Source organism: Eschrichtius robustus, chromosome 9, assembly GCF_028021215.1.
Source record: "Eschrichtius robustus isolate mEscRob2 chromosome 9, mEscRob2.pri, whole genome shotgun sequence".
NCBI classification, from domain to species: domain Eukaryota; kingdom Metazoa; phylum Chordata; class Mammalia; order Artiodactyla; family Eschrichtiidae; genus Eschrichtius; species Eschrichtius robustus.
In genome coordinates this window covers 70023205-70030371 of record NC_090832.1, presented here as the reverse complement: position 1 = coordinate 70030371, position 7167 = coordinate 70023205, and positions in this window count along the sequence as shown.

Here is a 7167-nt window from a genome sequence, read left to right as displayed (position 1 = left end):
GAAAAGACTCAGAGAGAGTGGGAGAAAAGAAAGCCAACCAGTGGGGAAAGCAGGCTCAAAAAAAATCTTTAAAATTCAGGACATAGTTGTCCTGGTACCGCTCCCACAGTGATTTAACAACCGGGAAATAGAAAACTAAGCCAACCTAGCAGTTCAAGACTGACTAATTTCGGTAATAAGAATGCCAAAAACAAAACCTGTCGCAACGACGGGCTAGGAAATGATAAGATTTTGGAACCTATTTAGGACTGCAAGAGAGAACAACAGTAATAGTATCAGGTTACAGGAACCTTGATTGAACTCCGTGCTTTGCCCTTCCCAGGAAGCTGCTTTGATCCACCTACTAAACTCTGCAAAGCAAGGTTTACCCTGTAAATGAATAGGATTTGAACGACGTACAGAACCAGATAGTTTTGCTTTGGATAAAAAGTTGGTGATATCAGAAATTGCACTATCTCTGTTGAGTATTGGTGTATATCTTGTGAACGGTAAAAATTAAATCCAAAGACACGATGAAATGTCTGGAGAGTAGATATTGGACCCATTTTGTAAGCAGAGAAAAAAAGTTTTTTTCTAAAAGTTATACTTCTAATCAGGTACCTAAAATAAAAATCAAATACAGGATTAATAAAGTGATTTATGTGAAAAACTGTCATTGGTCCTTTGCCTATGGAAGCTATCACCAGTCCAATACAAAACTAGTTATCTATGTGAATGCCATATTATCAAATGATCATGAGTATCAAATATTGGCTTTCAATGCTTATTTATTCCTGTCATTTATTCAGTAACTAAAAGATGTACTATTTTGTACCATTTTGTCTATTATTCTTCACACCATTTTTGGACAGTAGTTTAATATATTCTTGTTTTATAGAACTGTTCAACTCTTCAAAGATCAGCAGTGCTGATCACACTGCCTGTGTCAACAACTAAGTTGTGCTAATTTTAACATATTATACTGTTCAGAAAGTATCTTTGGAAAAAGATCAGCATTTAATGAAACAGCAGCTGAACTATGACACCTAATAGGTAAATTTTTACTAAATTCTGAACACTCCATGAAATCTATGATATGGTGAAAATAACAGACCATACATATTTTATGTAAATGAGTAGGAAAAGCTAGATTGACCAATGGAAAACAAGCAACAAAGCATTTATATTCCTGGTAAATATTTTCTGAAATTAAGATTTAACCTTAAATTATAGAGCTTACTTTGGAAAAGGAATGTTATGAGTCGAATTGTGTCGCCTCAAAATTTATATGTTGAAGTGCTAATCTCAGGTATCTCAGAATGTGACCGTATTTGGAAACAGGATCACTTCAGATGTAATTAGTTAAGATGAGGTCATACTGGAATAGGGTGGGCCCCTAATCCAATATGACTGGTATCCTTACAAAAAGGGGAAATTTGGACACAGATGGTTAGAACACCATGTGCACATGAAGGCAGAAACGTAGGTGATGCATCTACAAACCAAAGAAAGCCAAAGATTGCCAGCAAGCCATCAGAAGCTAGGAGAGAGGCACGGAACAGACCCTTCCTCACGGTCCTCAGAAGGAACTAACCCTGCTGATACCTTGATCTCAGTGTTCTAGTCTCCAGACAATGAGACAATAAAATTCTATTGTTTAAGCCACGCAGTTTGTGATACTCTGATATTAGGAAATTAATAAAGGGGTGGTGGTTATTTGAGTTACACCCAGTTGCCTGGAAAATGAGGAAAGAGTTGTGTGTAAAGGTGACAGGAGATATCTGTTAAACTTGACATTCTAGTCATAATAACTGCCCTTGCAATCATCGCTGCACTGCATATCTGCAAAAGGCTCTCTGTTATGATTAAACAGTGACAGGGCTGGGGCAGCCTTCCTTTCTACCAGTGGCTCAGGAGCCTGCTAAGAAGCTTACAGGAACAAGAGGAACACTCTCCAATTCACCTCTGTGTCTTCACCCAGGTTCTCTTCCATACTTGTTGCCTGACTACTTTAAGACTCAGCCTTCCTGGAACATGTCAAGGCTGAATTCGTTTTATAGATTCACAGAAAAAGAGACACCTATCTGCATATCTTCATCATTACCCTTCCCACATTGTAATACTGTAATTCTCTGCTCATGACTCTGCCTCTGCCACCACTGTATTAGCTCCTTGCCAATAGTCTAGTACCTTGCACACTTCAACGAATACCCATTGAATGTTTCTCAAACATTTTTCAATCACCCTATTCTCCCAGTAGTCCACAATATACTTGTCCCTTGAGATAGATACCTACTAAAATATAACAGCAACCCTTTTAGGGTAGAAGAAAACTGTTGAAGGAAAAAAAAAACCCTAAAAAAATTTCTTAGACTAAAATTAAAAATAAAAATAATACTTGAAAGGCCATAAATCTTAACATCACCTTAAGTCTTCACAAGTTTAGAAGTGAATTTTTATTCACTTCTAGAGGCAAGGAGAACTATATTTAACACATTAATAAGTTGAATCAGGCCACATGAATCTAAATATATAGTACAGCTAAAGGCTCCAGTGACCCACACAGGCCAGAATTGCTCTTGTTGGGACTAAAAGGCCTATAACAAGTTTTAAAGGCTTGAAATATTTAGAATAGTTTTGTGACAATCCAGCAAGTATTTTCTGATTTGTACAATCTCTGAAGAAAATCAAACTGCTTTACCAAGATGCTGGTCTTTGCTTGGTATTAGACTTTTCTAACACCTCCCAAAATATTCCCCAGGATCTGATTCTGATGAGTCATTCTTTGACTAAAGCCATTAAAAGTATACATCACTGGATGACACAAAAATCTCATCATCTTGAGCCTGAAGATCGTCTTTGTACCATAAATCATTTTCAAACATTTTTTCTGATGTCAAATAAAGGTAAATGCAAATATGCAAGGTGGGGAGAGGTGTTTGCTGACTTTGCATGTTGAGTTTGAGTAATCGGTAGGTTCAGCATTAAGAATAGCCATTCTAATTCAGGAGTCACTTCAAATCTATATTCAGAGCAAGCATTGCTGAGGGCAAAAAAAAAAAAGTTTAATCATTGTGTAAATGAGCGCAGTAGGGAAGAATAGACATTGTAATTCCTTCCACATAACATATTGCAGGCTTGCTGGAGTCTCTGATAAGCACTGTATCTGGAATACTAGATACTATTTTTCATTGGCCCTTTTGAACTTTGGTTTCATTATTTTACTTGTGGTCATTATTTTGAGTTGATTGGATAGACCATAGAGTCATCAAAACCATTTATCTGTGCATGATTTCTAGAGGTCACCTAGTCTAGTCCCCAGCCTCGAGGTATGGGTACCAGTGAACTACTCAAGCCAAGTCAGTGTCTATCTGACTCTTTCTAAAGAATTTTCAGAAACAGCATCCAAAATCCTGTTGTGCAGGCAACTGCAAATTCTCTTATATTTAGCTTTAACCTCCTCTCCATCAGAGGCTGATTTCGACTTGTATAGTACTCTATAAAGAACAATGCACTCTAGGAAATAAGCATGATTCACTTATCCTGAGGGACTTCGAGAGAAACCACAGGATAGTCTCTGGACAGTCAAAATAACTTTTTATGAAGTCCTTTTCAAAAAAATTTGCATACTTTTCTCAAGTATGTGCCCTCAAGGACCTGTATCCTTACAGAAACAGTTTACTCTTTACAGAGAAGCCAACCATGTTTAGGGATCTTATTTCTCAGCCCAAACCAATTAGAAGAATCAAGAAGAGGGAAAAGGGAATTGAAGATGCTATATATATGCTGACTACAACAAGCAATACAATCATTGGAGAGCAAAGAAAGAGACTGTAAAAAATAACTACAAAATTCAAAAAGCACAACAGCCTTGAACCACTGAAGTGTCAGGACAATCAGCCCAATGACACCTGAGGCATTACTGTATTATTACACCACCATATAATAAGGGTAGGGTTGCCAGATTAACAAATAAAAATATAAGATGCCCAGTTCAATTTGAATTTTATAAACAAGGAATAATTTGTTAGTACAAGTATGTCTCAAACATTGCCTGTGTTTATCTGAAATTCAAGTTTTACTGGGTATCCAGTATTTTTATCTGGCAACCCTAAATAAGACAGGGACCCCAAAGTCATAAGCAAACTACGCTTAGTATACAGCTCAAAAACTGTGTAACTAATACGATATTAGAAAACTTTTCATCAACAGTATTTAAGATTAAGAAAATCAAAACTTTCAGTTGTCTGGAAAGTTAATTAATGTGATATACTTTGAACCATGCATGTTCTATTCTTTGCAGAGTGTCAGGCATAAAATAAAGACTTAACATTGGATGAGGAGTGAAAAGCTTAACACACCTTCTCCCCATTGGAGAGCCCTGAAGGTTGTCCCTAGCCCCACCTGATTGTATAGTTTTAGAGTTCCTTCACACTTTCTCCTGCAGGTGTCAGTTCTGTTGTCTTGCTTGAGTCCAAGCCTGACTCAGAGGTGGTGTCACTGTCCGTGTCAGGCTCCCGTGCCCTCTTGTGCCTGTTTTCCTGGGCTTCCGTGATGCCACCGTGAACCTTCCCTGATGTGGCTTTTCAAGAGAATGAGATGATGCCTACACTTCCCTGATATTTTGGGCTTCCTCGGCAAGCCCATTGATATACGGGGCAGTCAGGTGTGTGGTGTAAAGGAAATGAAGAAACAGGCCCCACTCTTCCTCCCAGGAGCAGCTTTTCCAACCCCACACACTGATAACAAGCATCAATCTGGGACCAATGATTGCAGCCCTCCTGGCCTATATCAAGGGCTTCACTGGATGCCCAAGAAACTGCTAGATTTCATCTGAAAGTTGTGTCCCACAGTTAGCTGCAGCCCTCCTGGCCTATATCAAGGGCTTCACTGGATGCCCAAGAAACTGCTTGCAGCCCTCCTGGCCTATATCACTTGCAGCCCTCCTGGCCTATATCAAGGGCTTCACTGGATGCCCAAGAAACTGCTAGATTTCATCTGAAAGTTGTGTCCCACAGTTAGTTATTCTCTGTGGTCTGATTAGTCCAAGAAATCATCCCCATATGAAAGGAGATAGTCTGCACTCTTAACAGGATTTGCCCCTGAGCAGTGGAACACGGAGTGGGTCTGTGGGAACCAGATGAACAAGACATGGTTCCCACCCTTGAAGAAGCTTACTTCTTACTTTATATGATTGTCTAAAGATACTTTTACAAGAATCCCCTTTATCATAATTTTTTGAAAAATAAAATATAATTTTATGGAAATAATGTCATCTCAGTGATCATCTGAAAATTAAAAGCCCATACATCCCAAAACGGTGACTAGCACATAGTAAACCCTTAGTGAGTGATGGCTGTTTTCATCGTGCTAAGTCAAACTACAAAATTTCCCCAAGCTGGACGTAGTGAAAGAATATAGAGTATTTTCTTGTCCATTATTCTGCACAGAGGCCAATCACAGCTGCTGGGGTCTAGTTTCTGAGACAACCTCTCCCCTCTCCTCCATCCCCTGCCACTAGGAAGGAACTAGACAAGATCTAGGTTCCAAATTGGTGTTGTTGAGTTACAGGGTGTACCTCACTTTAATCTCACTTAGAAATGTGAGTTAGAGCCTAGGTTGGCAATATTTGGAGGAATAAAAGTATTATTTACAGGGATCCCACGATTGGCCCAGGTGCTTTCTCAGTTCATCCTAAATAAAAATTCAAGGCAGTGGTGTTAATCCCATTTTACTCTTGAACCTGTGGCTCATGCCTAAGGTCACACTGTCTTAAATGGGTCAGAGTTGGGACTATCACCCAAGTGTGTGTGAGATCCCAAAGGTGTGTTCTTGTACTCCACACTGTTGACTTGGGCAGTGAAGAAACCTGGAGAGAAAGAGATGGATTAATTTAAATTTTACAAAGCATCATAATGGAAATAAGTAGCAAGTGGTCAATCAAAAAAAAGTGTTCTTTTTAAAAACAGTGTGAGCATATGTTCCAGAAGACACAGAAGAATGTATCCTATGACTGCTTCACTGTGTTTTGTTTCCCCATGGAATCTGATCCTTGAGTACCAAGCTTTGAGATGATTGATTGTTGTGGTATCATGTTTCTGTTCTAAGGCAATTGTGAGACCCCAGGGAGTATTATGGAATCACGTGTGGCCTACATGACTTATTTTCCTTTCCTAAGAAGATCTTTCATCGTGTCTCCAAAACAGCTAGCTACACATCCCTAAAAATCATTCCTAAATAATATTAACCACATCTTCTACTTCATTTGCTAAGAAGCAGCTAAATAGAAGTTCAGGTTCCTTTCGTTCCTCTTGGTTGCTTGCTGCTTAAAATGTGGCCCAAGGATGAGAAGTTTTGGCGTCACCTGGGCACACACCTGGAGCTACTACTGCATGAAAATCTGCATTTTAACAAGCTCCCCCAGGTGATTCATGGGCACATTAAATTTGAGAAGCTCTGCTCTAGTTCACTTAGCTTCTCCCTGGCAGGTGTGCTAAAAACACTATGCCATGGTCCTCAGGTGTGTGCCAGACCCTCCATGAAGCCACAGTGAAACTAAGATAAATAAGACATGGCCCCTGTGATAGAGAGAAAGCAGAATAAAAGAAGGGGGTCCAGGCAATCTAAAAATGCTCACCTGGATCAATGAAAATTCCTAGATCTAAGTGTCTTTCTGCTCTGTGAAAGAATGGAGTTCAGAATGGCTTTCAATGGAGATAACACACTTGAAGGCTGTGGTTGCTTTTCAAGAGATTATAACCCAGGAAAGTAGTAAGAAGAAAAGCAAAAGGTGCATACATCTCCCATGCTGCTAAACTGTTCCTTCTGTCCTCAGTAACCACCCCTCTACAGCACTCCAGCAGAGATGTAAGACTGCTAAGCTTCTTAGAATCTACTCACTTAAACGTTTATTGAGTGATTTCCATACGCCCATCTCAGTGCCAGCTGCTCCAGTTACAGGTGAAAACTATGTGATCCCAGCACTCATGAAGCTCATAGGTGTGTGTAGACAATTATTACCCAAGTCTGTGACTGTGAACGAAGGCTGTGGCTTGCAGTTTGAGAGGAAAGGACTAATTCTGTTCCAGTTTTCTTTCCTCTGTAAATTTGATAACATTACTTTCATGTCCTGAGCGTTCCCCTCAAGCATTGTTTAGCACCTGAGATGCAAGTGTATGAGTAGGACAC